Genomic DNA, 12,845 nt, shown 5'->3' on the forward strand with positions numbered 1-12,845 from the left:
AGAAACAATATCAAAATACCATGCCACAGGAATCCCACCAAAATAGCTGTAACTCATCCAATATATTCCATGCCAAAGTTTGAAACACTAATACAATATCCAATGGAGTCCAGCCTATAGAATGACCGAAAAATTACATGATATAGGCCTAAAAACAACTCATTCTAGCCTCAGGGGTCGAATCCATGAGAGGAGGAGTAGTTACAACAAAAACTGAACTGATAGCTAGAGTGTAGGGTGGTCAAAGTGACTCATCCCTAACTTAAGTGAACTGATTCATTACATCTCATGGAGGCCATTTACCTAATGTACCTACCATAGGTAATAGTAAAAACATGATAATTACTTCAATCATATCAATTACATTAGTAGAATATTGATTTCCCATAGGTAAAAATCAAATTTGGAGAAGAACAGTGAAAAACTAGGCCAACTGTCAAATGCGTAACACCATTTTCAGACCCACTTTTTCCTACCTTCTCAGTGTCCAAATTGAGTCTAGGATAGCTCATTGGAAAGCTTATCCTGTCTAGTTTCCAAAAATTCCCTTGGTTTTCAAAATGGGCTTGATTTGACACCGAAAAACTCCATTCTCCCAAGACTAGTCAAACGCGCAGTGCCTGGTCCAGAAATGAGGCAGAAACATGATTTTTTGGTAGTTTTTTGCCTTTTTGACCTGCCAGTTTTGCATTCCAGGGCTGGAAACATGGTTTTCCTATGTGTCTTGGTCCTTCTAAATCCACTGGTGGCTTCCATTCCTCCAAAAGTGTGCAGCGCCTAGGGCGCTGTGTGTTTGACCATGCAGTCGATATGAAATTGCCTCAAAAAACACGAAAAAGACAATATTACAAAAAATGAGCCAAGATTCTTCAAAATTGGTCAAGGAGCTAATTTTTGGTGTGGCTAGGAATGGAGTGAAGCCTCTACAAGTATATCAAGTTTTTTTTCTCTTCTTTGTGAGTTAGGGCTTCAATTCTTGCCTTAGCAGCCTTGAGCTTTGCCCTTGCTATTTGGTTTCTTTGACAATAATACTTTGCCATCCTTATATGAATGTTATTGTCTCTTTTGCACTTGTCTAGGAGATTTTCAAGATGGTTGTTCACCCTCTCAAGCCAATGCTCCCGGTTCTCATTGATCATTCTAGCAAAATTTTCATATAGGGTGAGCTCATTAGCTAGTTCAACCTCTTTATGTTTTTCTAGCTCCAATGCTCTTTTTAGGCCTCTGGTCCTTGGCCTTATTCTTGGCACCTGTTCCTCTAGCTGGTCACCATATTCTCCATATGCTTCATCAAGTAAAGCCTTAGCCTTTTCAGCCTCCCTCTTTGCCTTGATGTGCTGAATCTCCATGACCTCATGTTTGGCCTCAAACTGCTTGTTTTCCTGCTCATAGTATGAGATGATGTATTTTATACTCTGTAAGTTGATTTGGAGATCCCTGATAACTACATCCTTTTCTTTGATGAAAATGCTTGTGTTTTCACTATCATCATGCTCACTTAGGTCAACTAAGTCAAAATCTTTCTTTGTCTCATGGAGGTCCTCCTCCTGCTACTGGATCTCTCTCTCTATCATATTTTACTTGCCCTTCTGTACTTGATTTGCTGATGAAGAAGGAAGGGACCCTCCCACAATATGTGGGGAAAACACCTGCCTATGGCCTCTCTGATAAGTGTGTGTCAAAGTGCCCAAATCAGCCCCTTTAGGCTTGATGACCTCAACTTGTTCAATCTGCTCTTGCTCTATGATTTCATCTCTGTTAGGTAAATGAATATGCTCATGAAATGGTGATGATGGAGGTGATGGTGAGGCTGACTGATCAGATGAGGATGAATGATCTATGGGTTGATAAGAAGGAATGGAGGTGGAAGGATGAGATGATGAGGGGATACTTTGAACATTCTGAGTAGATGAATGAGTGAATATGGGATTGGCTATGAAGGTACTCCATGCAATGTTGAGTTCCTTGAGATGATAAAGGACTACGATTTTAATGAGGGAATGATGAAAGATAATCTTCATTTGATCTTCATACTCCCTTTTTTGGGCAATGTAGGCCATCTTCTCAACACTCCGAAAAAGATAGCAGGGTATATTGAGCATTTTTACCCTAGTGAAATGCATTAAAAGCCGGATGTGATAGGAATAAAGCCTAGAAAATCTATCTTCACATGAAAAATATTTCATGATAATATTCATCATTGGGGCATATCTGTCAAGGAGGTGTGAAAAAGGAAAATAGCCCCTTCTTTCATTTCAGTACCTTGGTTTCATGTAAGGCTCATAATAATGTCTTTTTGACTCACCTTGTTTAAACCATTTCTCCCCAACATCTGGGATTCCAATGGCATCTGATATAATGGTAGTAGATAAAGTAAAAGTGATACCTGCTAGAGTGACTTGGTTGTCTTGGAGTTTAGATATGAAGAGCCTAGTCAACTCAGGATGGTGTTGGATTGCCTGAACTTGCTCACAAAAATCATAACAGCCTATATATTTGAAGGATGTCACAACCATAGGAGATTCCAAGAGTTCCCTGAGATCTGTGGGCTCAAATCTGTGTATTTTTCCTCCTTTGTGTGTTTTCTTGACCTCTGTTTCTTCTCTATCTGTTTCCTCTTCCTCACTATGTGGCTTGTATTCCTCTTCTGCCATGGTGTTTAATATCAAACCCTAAGAGGTATAAGGTAGTTGGAATGTGGTTTTTTGGGGAAGGTAAATATGAAGGAGATGGGTGAAGGGATATATGTAATGGAGGAGGATACAAGGTATTAGTATGATAGCTTTTGGGATGAGGGAAATTGTTTGCAATGTAGGGGGTTTGAGAGACAAGGTAGTTGTGGCACCTAGGACTTTAGGGTTTTGGGACAAAGGTTTAGAGGGTATTTGAGATAAAAGGTTTAGGGAAAGGGAATGAAGGTGTAGGGGAGTGTATAAAAGGAATTGGTAGTGCAAGGGTAGTTTTGGGGGAGATCTAGGGTTTAGATATAGGACGGACACCAAATCTTCAATTAAAATTTTAAAACACTTTGGGAGTTACTTAAGGAGGAAGAAAAAAACTATCCTTAGCTGTTACTTACTTGTTTGGAGGTCGAATGCACTTTGGTGGAGCTGAGGAGGTGACTGTAGCCTTTCTGGACAAACACATAGCGCCAGTGGGGAGTGTGCAGTGCCTCAGGCAAGTGTGCAACACCTTAAGGGAACACGCAGTGCCTTAAGGGAACACATAGTGCCAGGTAAACACACAACACATGAAGAGAACATGCAGCGCTAGAAGAGAACACACATCGCTTGCTCTGTTCTGCTGATTTTCGCCCAGAATTGTGAAAAGGGTCTCTTGGGGTTTGCTCAATCAGTGGTAGGAGGAAAATGAAGCTGAGTTTGAAGCTAAGAAGTCCTTTATAGCTGAGTGAATTTGATATTTTAACTTTGAAACAAACTTTCTAATGTTTCATTTCACCTTTTTGACATCTTTGCTAATTTCATTTCTGAATTTTTCCTTTGGAGGTGGATGATGTTGGAGTTTTGGTAATCTTTACACTTGAATTTTGCTTGGATGAAGCTGGCACATAGAGTTTGAGTGAAAATATTAGGAATAGTAACTTATTACATATAATGGACATAAAATTACATAAATAAATAAAAAATATTACATCTCTCTTTTTGAAATAAAATTACAATCTTGAAACAAAACTCATACTTTGGAATGAAAATTAGAGCTCGGGCAACCATAGTTACATGTTTGCAAATCCTCTTTGAATGAAAAAGGGATATTATTTCTTTCACTCTCATGCTTTTGCTGGCCTTATGCAGTGAATGGTGTTTTATTGGACCTTGGAGGAATGAAACCTAGTGACCTAACGGGACGTTGAATAACCAGAATTCATGTAGACTTGACTGACACAAGACATGATGAAATGACATTTTATAATGAATGTATTCCTAGTAAGACACAGGAAGGTGGGCCAGCAAATATTGATTTTTTGAGGGAGAGTGGGATTTTGACTTGGGCTACCATCAGTGAGTAAATTTTTGGATGAGGACCTAAGTGGAAAATTTCAACATGGGACACCAATATGATATAAAAGAGGAGTTTTGATCACTGATGGCAGTATGCAAATACTGACTCTAACAGGACTACAGATGGAATAAATTATAACTATATCTTAATTTTGCAAACTGATCAAATGCTGACTTATGTATAGAAAACTGTAAATTCTATGAGAAAGTAGAATTCTGTCTTTTTGGGGCTGCATAGGAGTCCTTTCCTCAAATCATGATCCCTGAAGGAAGAAGTGAGGCCAAAATACCTATTGACAACTTTTTTATGTTCCTTTATCTCTTCTAAACTACTGCTGAAGTAAAGCACAAATGGAAGCAAACTAATAAACAAACTAATCAAATCTACACTACTTGCAATGAAATACTTCTAAGGACAATTTAACCATGAATCTATGAAATTAATCTAAGCATACAGATACAAGAAGAGGAGCCTTTTCTGCTAGGGTTGGGCCTAACCAAAGAGCTTTAGCCCTCTGAATTAACTCAGTGCTGGATCAAGAAAAATCTCATTCTCATTATCAAAACAGAAAATTACATAACAATGTCTTCCACAAGTCTTGAGCTTGAAAATAACTAGTGTTTTTACAACAACAAAAAAAATCGAATCCTAATGAGGCTCTAGGCCTCTTTATTTATACAACTGAAATCTCCAACGAATTCCCCAAATCTAGGGAGGCTCGGCTCCCAAACTTGAGATAAAATAACTCTTTGACTTTCACTTGCTTGGATGCCTTTTGATCTTCATGACTTGGATGCTTTTACTCCAAGCTAGTGTGATTGATGGAGGAATATTCGAATGAGGGAGGAGTAAATGAGGAGGATTTGCCTCCTACAATCTGTCTTCCTTGTCCTATTTGAGTTTTAGCCCTTAATATTTCCAAAATTCCCTGATTTTATCTCACAAACCTGCATTTAATGCACATTAGTCCAGTAGACATAATATCTCACTTTGACTCATCTCATTAAACAAAATATAATCAAAAGATGTAATAAATTGTGAGAAGAGTTGATTTGACTAAGCTAGGAGGTGAATTAAGGTCCATATAGTTAACCAATTATGAGGCTCATCATCACGCCCTACTGAAAGTATTGCTCATCCTCTGAGCAACTCAATCAATATCCATATATTTCATAGCCCTAGTGGCCTCCCTGACATCCCATGCTTTTGTTGTGGTTTCCTCTTCTTGTGCATAGAATCCTACCTTCCTTTCTATCTCCTCCCACTGCTTTCTTTCTTCCTCTTCCTTCCTTCCTTCTAACATCCCCAAGATGAGTGATGGACTAAGTCTCAAGCCAATCCAATTGACTTTGAGCCTTTGGATGGTTTGATTGTACTTGGGTGTCCTATTTAGTGCTTTTCTCATTCTTTGAGGAGAATGGTACTCTCTGATTTTCAAACTGTATGGCAAAGTATTCCATATCCTTTGGAAAGACTGCATGTTGTCATCCCCTAAAAACCTGAACATATCCTCAAAATGTGTAATTGCTTGCTCTTCGGTAGCAAGATACCTAGGTGGTGAGCACCAGTGTTGTAGGAATCATGCTGCAACTCTTGGGGCTTCCTACTTTACTTTTATCAACCCAGTAGTTCGTAACAAACTTGGAAGCGACGACGCTGTATGCACAAGTACTAGTTCTTACTGCAGCCTGTCACTTGGTCAGCTGGTGCAATATCACTAGGAGCTCAAGCCAACTTCTATGAATTCCAAAAGAAGCTTAATATGTGATGAAAGAAAGAAAAGATTACTCTACAGAGGCTACTCTACTTGCAGAAAGAGAAGGAAGATTGAAATTTGAAGTAACCCTAGCAGACCCTAATTAACCAACTAACCCTACTTTTGCAGAAAGAGAGATGAAAAACCATAAAATGAATGCCATTACCTACTTAGGAAGTAAACAACATCTATTCAAGCTATTTCTAGAAGGAAATGATAAAAAAACATCTTTTTGGGTTTTTATGTGAAATTGTCATGCATGTAATTTATTTGTTTGTGGATGTGGCAGCGATTAGGTGGCGATGGAGGGCGAGTTTGGGATTTGCAGAGGTGTAGGAAGGTGTGGAGGGGTTCTAGGATGCCTCTCGTAACCTTCTGGAGGCTTTCCCTACAATTGGACTTCAAAAAGTCACCTACAGGAAATTCTACAGAAGGTTGCAGGGGATCTACATGAGGTCTACAGGAGGATGCCGCGGGCTATTTTAGAGATTTTAAAGGTTGGAAAATGGTTGGAAAGGGTAGCTAAAGGCTAGAAGGATGTGTGAAGGTGTTTGAGGTTCGTCAAGGAGGATTAGGGAAGAGAATGATGGTTGGATTTGTTCAAGGGACGAGAGGAAAGTTTATGAGAAAAGTGTAGAAAATTAGGGCAGATTTATGAGGGGCTGTGAATGACCTATGGAACATGTAGCAAAGAGAGATGGTGACGGTAGATTTATTGATTTATTATGAGAAGAGATGTAATATAAGAGAGCTACAAATCAAACTCTGAAACTGAGCAAGCAAAGAAACTAGCTGCACCAAAAAACAGAACTGTATCTCATGTTAACCTAAATTCTGATCTAGGAAAATAAAATGATGAACAATGCTATATGGAAAGGAAAGCATGGAAAGAGATTTATTGCAGAAATAGAAATGAGCATGGAAAAATGGATCTGAAGCAAAGAATTAACTTCTAAATCAAGCTATAGCACCAGAAATTGCATGGAGAAGGAAAAACTGTGTTTTTGTGGCAGCAAGAGGGTCTTGACCTCAGCTCATGGTCCTAAAGGGAGGAAAGGAGGTCAAGGCTCTGTTAATGGCCTTTTTGTATCTTTCTCCTAACACTATTTAACCTACTTCAGCAAATTGAGATGGAAACAACTATGTAAATCACCAAAAACAACCTATTCTAACCAGGAAAGAAATCTATCTAACTGCAACTAATTCATAAACTGCAACAAAACATATAAATACAAAACAAGAGGTGCTGGGCAGCTTGGGTTGGGCCCTAACTCAAGAGCTTCAGACCTTTGAGGTAACTCAGTGCTGGATCAGAAAAGATTTCATCTTCATTATAAAAATAATAGTCACATTACATGAAACTATCCACAAAAGTAAGCTCGAAATGAGCTGAGCAAAAGTTGCAACAAAAGTGCGAAAATTTGACTAACATCCAATAACCTAATGAGGCCATAGGCCTCTCTACTTATATAACTGGAGCTCTTGACAGCTCCCCTAAAATCAAGGAGGCTTGGCTCCCAAGACTTGAGATAGACAGCAGTTATTCTTCACTTGCTCAGCTGCCTCTTTGATGCATTGATGTGGCTACTTGTGCTCCGAGCTTTTTGAAGGAGGATTCGAAGGAGGGAGTCATAAATGAGGGGGACACCCTCCTACAAATCCTCTCCCTTGTCTTCTTTGAATATTTGCTGCCAAATTCTCATTAAACCTTTGACTTTGTCTCCAAAATTGACCAAAAATCTACATTAAGCACACATTAGACTTCAAGGCATAATGACCAACCCAACTCACTCTATTAGCATAAATATAATAAAAAACATGCAATAAACTAATGAGAATGGTGGATTAAGCTAAGTTAGGAGGCAAAATGAGCCCATATAATTACCCATTTCTGGGGCTCATCATCACCCCCTACTGAATGTGTTGCTCATCCTCTGAGCAACTAGTCCATCTCTTCATCTTTGATGGCCCTGATGGCCTCCCTGACATCCCATGCTTCTGATGTGAGATCCTCTTCTTTATCATGGAATCCTACCTTTCTGTCCACCTCTTCCCACTGCTATCTTTCTTCTTCTTCTTTTGTGCCCTCTAGCAGTGTTGTAGGGAAAAGTATCCGACTCGGATGACCCTATCCCACTCTAAGGGTGATAGTACCTCAGCAACAACTGTAAAGAAAACTACTTAAGGTTTACTTCTTTATGAAAGCAAAAGAGAGTAGATAAATGCACTAACCGTTGCCTTGCGCTTAATGTCGAATCCAAACTCTTCTCTATGGCCGCTTGCTCCCAGCTCTTTGCTCTTTTGCCGGCCCAGCTACAATGAGATCCTGCAAAATGACAAAGAAGGAGACTACAAGAGGCATGCAATCATAACTGATTCACGGATTAGCATAAACCAAATATACAATTATCACAAAACATCATTGGAACAAATGCATATAGAAGAACCTCAATAGCTTTTATTAATGAAGAAGTAAAGGTTCTGAGAGTGTTACAACCATTGAAGGTCCTAATCCAGCAACACCTCCCAGCAGAAAGAATTTCTCCTCTTCACCTCCCTCAAGCAATCACCCAATAGCTCTATAGTGAAACCAACAGCATAGCATTACTTTGCACAAAATTCCAGCCTCCTGAGCTCATAGGAGAGAGCTCAATATATAGATGAATTGAGAAAGGATGAGTCAGCTTGCAACTGATGTGTAGCTGCCTTGTGTCCTCTCTCTCTTCAGTTAATCTTTAGTTGATCTTCAGTTCTTGAGTCCACTTGGAGAACCTTGCTTCCACTTGGAGAAACAGAGCCTCTGACTCATCACAAGGCGAAATCCCTGATCCAAGTGTCATTTTGGAGCAATGACTCAGTGTGCCACTTGTCCCATTTCACTCAGCGCAGGTGGCCTTTGTTCCACTTGCTTTGCAACGCAGGTACACCATGGAGGATCTGAGTTTCAGCGCAGAAGCCTAGTGGAGCACCTGCTTTGATTTCAGGATTGCTTGTTTTTGAGTGTTTTCAGGTGGAGAACTGATCTGAGAGCTGTTGGTTTGCTGACCTTGTTCCTCTAGGGGTAGGAACATCATGTTTAGGGAACTTTGGATCCCTTGGATTATTGACAATTCATGCCTGTTGCTGTAAGGCACAAAATTGTCTATAACAGATGCCCCCTAAAGTATGAGGTCGTTTATCGGGTGAAATGCTTTATTGAGAGGATCCAAAGTTCATTCAATCTGCTGAGAAGTGTCCTGTAATAAGATACAATACAATACATTATTTTTCATACATTTTCATGATCTAGCTGAGGCGGGCATTCCCATGCTCAGCTTTATAAATACATTTTTGTACATAGAACAGACGATCGTTTGATTGTAAACCGATAATTCTCTGCTGAAATTATCATCCTTTGAGAAGGATGATCATCTGCTGTAATGATGTACATATCAAATGTCTTTATGTCCTGAATATATATCACAGCCCGGATGGATGAAACTAGATCCGGGGTCTTCAATCTCTTCCGATCTTCACTCGACGTACAAGTCGATCCATGTGAGAATTTCTTGAAGTCGAACATGGAAAGACATCGCTTGATTACCGGTCAATGATGTGAACCGTTAACAAGCGCGAGAGGAATCACTGATAAGGATGATGACCCTCAAGGTACGGCAGTACAATTCACATGGTGGGAATAAAGGACTTGGCGTCGACCACCATGCAAAATCTTCTGGTCGAAGGTCATTGATGTATACCTGTCGCCGGAAGTGAGAAACTTGCCATTGAGGCATGCAAGCTTCAAAGTACTGAAGGGGTTGTTCCTAGATCAACTCCTTGGATAATGAGCTGATGTCGACAAGGAGCGATCCGTCAAAGGAGGGCCTTAATGAATCCCACATCAGTGACACGGAACGGAGCTAGTGATTGTGATGAGGTGAAAACAAACTGTGATGTATGATTCAGGGTGGCGGCCATGAAGTGGATGAAGGATAATGTATGGCAATGGATGGGACACGGTTGACTCTTTGCAGAACCACATCTCTTGAACATATAACGACACTGATGTGATGGATTGGTAGCATTACCCCAATTGTGGATGGTGTGGCGAGGACCATGGTTATGAGACCGGTGAATGAAACAACCCAACCCGATGTGATACGGAGGACAAAGTGTCATGTTCAAGAGCGACTTGCTACCATTAATGCTGTGAGGTTCTCCCAATTTTTCCCCAGTCATTGCTGACCAGTACCTCTTTATTTTTGTCAAGCTTGAGGAGGATAACATATGCTTGTTCTATAACCTGCCCTTCGGGCAAGCCCATCGCTATGTTTTAACGAGCCTAGCGATAGGGAAACTCGTTCTCGTCTAAAGACAAGTTCGTCGCTATTTAATCATTTTAACGAGTCTAACGACAAGGAAAACTCGGTCCTTTTCATTTTTAGAGAGTCTGAAAAGGTACGGAAAGTTAACTCCAAAATTCCTTTTTCGTCATCTAATCCCTTAAGTCCGAAAAAGTATAAAACAATACAAAAGGGATGAATTTTCGATTTCTTTAACGAGCCGAACAAAACAAGCGCTCGATCTTTTTGTGCAATAATCCCTCAGGTCCAAAAAGATTAAAATATAGAGGAGGGATAGCTCTTCCGGTCCTTTTAACGAGCTGGAAGGCCAAAACTCGGCAAACTTTTCATATTTTATGAGTCAGTGAAAAGAGCTCAAAGAAGACTCGTCTTTTGAGGAACGAGTGATAAACAGGGATAGCAGCAGATTCCAGGTACAGGTTGGAATTTTCCAATCACGGCAGTGTCACAAGGATGGCTAAGTGAAATCACTCTTCGCAGCTGTTCCTCAAAATGGGTAAACAAACATATGGAGATGAACGTTTGGCCAAATGAACGGATGGAGGTGATGGCATATAAACACGACCAAGGGATTTTAACATGGCTATCAAAGGTTACATTTCTCAAGGTTATTTACCGGTTCATTTTTCTGGATGAGCTTGAACTGTAGGGAAAGATTGCTCACAATTTATGTTTATTTTTTACCGAGCATGAACTCTGTACAAAAACTGCTCGAATTCTTGTGTTTATTTTTTAACGAGCATGAACATTGCTAAAATTGCTCGATTTACCAGTCTTAATACAAGGAATGCCTTAGGTGAGGTAATCTTATTTAAGGAGCGATACCTCACTAATTACTCCAATTTGGCAGGTTTTAACTTTTGCCCTTCATCCTTTCTTTATGCAAGCTGGAAACGGCTAATCCTACGAGTTTAACGGGTTAGACCTACAGGTTTAAAGGGAGGACCTAAAAATTTAAAAAATAAATAGTCGTCCCGTGCTTGCACTCCAAAAGGTTTGCATGCCCCCAGGTATAAAGTATAATTTCAAGGCTGCCCCTCCCCTGTCCCACCTCTGTTTTTCTAATTGTCGTCTTGCTATATTTTTAACGATACTTGTCTTCTCGTTATTTTTCGGTGCCGACGGTACTTGTCTTCCCATCAGTTCACTTTTTGATTTTGCAAGATCGCAACAGATAAAACATTGGTGTTACGGAGGGAGGCCCTCTTACTTATTATCCGAAAAATGGTTTTGTTTGCTGCCGCAGACTAAACTCTCTTTTCGGCGGTGTCTATCATTAGGTTGCTAAGGATGGTGACTACTTGTTTCAGCAATTTCATCTCTTTCTTTGGAGACTGCCCCTACTTATCCTTCAAAACATATTGTTTTAATGGGTGAGGCTTGACATTCAAAGATGGTGGCTACTTGCTGTCACAAATGGATCTCCTCCTTAGGAGAGCCTACTTTTTTAGACAAAGGGAGATGATCTTTTCGCTCACATAACTTTGACAAAAGAATTTTATCCTAGAACAACCCTCTCTTCCTTTTTCGGACGGGGTACGGACTAGTCCATTCTTCTGCGGAAATTAACTTTATACCCAAGGTTTTCTCTGCCCAAGGCAGGCCAGGGTGCATGCCCCCTGGGTCCCAGTTCTTTCTTTCCGAATTACTCGCATTCATCGGGAAGTAGAACCGGGGGTGGTGGCATTCCTTGAGTGAATAAACCGTTAAGGGATGGTATTTGACTATTTGCGATGCGTGATCCTGGAAATGAAAGTTGGTCTACGAGCTTGACCATTCTTCCTTCGTGCGGAAAACACATGACTCTAAAGAGCGAGGACACTATTGCCTCCATGCAATATATATAGTCTCGTCCAAGGAGTAAGTTATAAACCAAGGGTCCCTAGATGACCATGATGTTCATATGAACTGTCTTCCCTTTCAATGTAACTGGAACATTGGGGAGAATCCCTAACGGGTGACTGGTTCCTTTATCAAAACCTGATAGATTTCTTATCTCAGGTAAAAGCGCCGGGCAACCCAGTGCTTTCCAAGCAATAGAGGAAAGGATACTCACAGATGCCCCTTCATCAATGATAGTTCCAGCCATCACCATTCTGTAGATTTGGACTATGATTCTGAATGGGATACTGGCTGGTAACCGGGGTCTGCCTAGTTGATTCCAATCAAAGGATACAACTAGGTTGCTTGGTGGTGGGACCGAATACACAGCCGGATACGACCCTGACGATGTTCCTTCCTGCGATAAAGGAATGGGCGCGTTGCCCTGATGCTCATCAGAGTCTGTGTTGATGAAAAGAATATGGACGGTGTCATCCTTATCCTCTTCAGTGAGGGTGTCATTTGAAGATGGGTCTTCAATGACGGAGTCATTTGAGGATGAAACCTCTGAAGGAAGAACCGGGTCAACTGCCGTTTCGACCTTTAGACTTTCGTCTGGTCTGGATTCAGTAGGTTCATTCTCAATGACCGACACTTCAGCTGACCACTTGAGCGGGCCAGCTGGATTTTCAACTATCGAGGGATTAGGCACGAGTTTTTGGTATCCAGGAGGAAGTCGTAACGGTGATACCGGACGATCTTCCAAAACTCTCTTCGCCTCATCTAAGAATGGACATCGGTGGATGGCGTGATCGCCTTCACACAGCATACATGGTGATCTTGGTTTCCCTCTTCGTCCTTCACTCTCGCTAGTTGACGGACTGCAATCAACATGACTACCAGAG

The sequence above is a fragment of the Pinus tabuliformis genome, chromosome 6 (assembly GCF_031772625.1).
Source record: "Pinus tabuliformis cultivar Carrire ecotype Pingquan chromosome 6, CPIR1, whole genome shotgun sequence".
NCBI lineage: Eukaryota > Viridiplantae > Streptophyta > Pinopsida > Pinales > Pinaceae > Pinus > Pinus tabuliformis.